This window comes from Carlito syrichta, unplaced genomic scaffold (genome assembly GCF_000164805.1).
Source record: "Carlito syrichta isolate Samal-C Ts95f unplaced genomic scaffold, Tarsius_syrichta-2.0.1 Scaffold305282, whole genome shotgun sequence".
Classification (NCBI taxonomy): domain Eukaryota; kingdom Metazoa; phylum Chordata; class Mammalia; order Primates; family Tarsiidae; genus Carlito; species Carlito syrichta.
Window position 1 is genome coordinate 158,582 of NW_007249378.1, and position 2,183 is coordinate 160,764.

Sequence of the window (2,183 nt, forward strand, 5' to 3'; positions counted from 1 at the left end):
TCAAGGACATTGAACTTGCCAGTTGTTCACCCATTGATTTGCAATCTGTCCCTCTTTATCAGATAATTTCCATCAGCATGTAGTATATAAGGCTATACTATCTTCCATCTTAAAACTAAAACAAAAGCAAAAAAAATCTTCTCAACATCCTTCCCATTTCAGCTACTGCTCCAGTTCTCTACTTCTCTTTACAGAATTGGTCTCCAACCTTTTAGGCATCAGGGATTGGTTTCGTGGATGAAAATTTTTTCACGGACCAGGTGGAGGGATGGTTTCAGGATGATTCAAACACATAACATTTATTGTGTATTTTATTTCTATTATTGCATTGTAATATATAATGAAAAAATTATACAACTCACCATAAAAAAAAGATGTGCAGATGGAAGTTGTAAATAAAATAATGGGTGAGCCATGAACAGACTAAAATAAGTGTTGGATTGTGACTTAAAGTCTGCCACCAGATGCAGCTGTACAACTTAAGTACATCAACTCACTTGCCACCCACTGATAAAGTTTTGATATGAGTCTGCAAGCAATTGATTTATTATGGTTTCTGTGCAGTCAAACCTCACTGCTAATGTTAATCTGTAGTTGCGGCCCCTAGCATCACCACCTAAGCTCCACCTCAGATCACCAGGCATTAGATTATTTAAGGAGAGAGCAACCTAGATCCCTCAAATGCGCAGTTCACAATAGTGTTTGCACTTCTATGAGAATCTAATGCTGCCACTGACCTAATAAAAGGCAGAGCTCAAGCAGTAATATGAGTAATGGGGAGCAGGTATAAATACAGATGAAGCTTCACTTGCTTGCCTGCCACTCACCTCCTACCGTGCAGTCTGGTTCCTTACTGGTCAGTGGCCTGGGGGTTGGGACCCCTGCTTTACAGTAAAATGATTTGAAAGAATTATCTGTTTTCTGTCTCCACATTCTCTTCTCTCATTTTCTCTGAACACAATATAATCAAGCATTTTCCCACACTATGCTGAAACTGCTCTTTTCAAGGACATCAATGACTTTCATATTAAATTAAATGGTCATTCTTTAGTTCTTATTTCACCTATCAGTCATTGTATTGATTATTTGTTGCTGTGTAACAATTATCCCCAAATTTAGTAGCTTTTAGACACAATTATCTCACAGTTTTTGTGGGTCAGGAGTCCAAGAATAGATTAGCTAAGTTCTCTCATGAAGTTGCCTTCAAACTATTGGCTAAAGTTAAAGTCATCTGAAGTATTGACTTGGTTTAGAGGATCCACTTCCATTATGCTCACTCACAGGCCAGGCAAATTAGTACTGGCTGTTGGTAGTAGGCCATAGCTCTTCACTATGTAGACCTCTCCATAGGGCTACTTAAGCATCCTCAAATATGGCAGCTGGCTTCTCTTCTGGGAAAAGGGATCAAAGAAAACAAGTAAGAAGTTGAAATATCTTTTATAATCTGGCCTCATAAGTAACATTCAGCTATTTCTGGACTATCTTACTGGTTACACAGGTTCTGTCCAATTACATGTGAGCATGTATACCAGGAAGCAAGAGTCACTGGGCGCCATCTTGGAGGCTAGCTAACACAGTGGTATATGACTCCGTTGACTGCTTCTTTCTTTTCCTGCTCCTTTTTCTTCTTTAATGCTCCCTCATTCTTGATATAATTTTATTTCCTGATTTTCAGGATTTCCTGACTTTCAGGATTTTCTTGCTTCTCTTCCTGTCTTATTGGCTGTTTCTTCTCAGTTTTCTTTCCTGATTTCTCTTTATCCTCCCAATATCAAAGTGTTAGAGTGCCTTGGAATTCATTTCCCATTTGTAATGGATGCAGTCGGTGTCCCACCTAGATCCCCTATTCAGGGCTAATTGTACATATTCCTTAGCTTCTGTAAGCATTGGCTGCTAATGACTCACAGTTTCCTTCTTTTCTAGAGACTTGTTCTCCACAAGCTGGATCTGCCTAACCTGGAAGATTAACTATTGCTCTCTCTGCCCTCTAGGCCATTGACTAATGACTAATACTAAATGAGGTCAAGAAAAAGAGGCCAATTCCTTGCCTTGGTAGAACCATCTTTGTGGAGTAATTCTTTGCCTCTTTCTCCTGATCTATCATGCTTCTCTTACTCCTTTTCTCCTGACAGCACTCCCTCAAAAATCACATGCACTTGAATCCCTGTCTCAGGCTCTGCTTT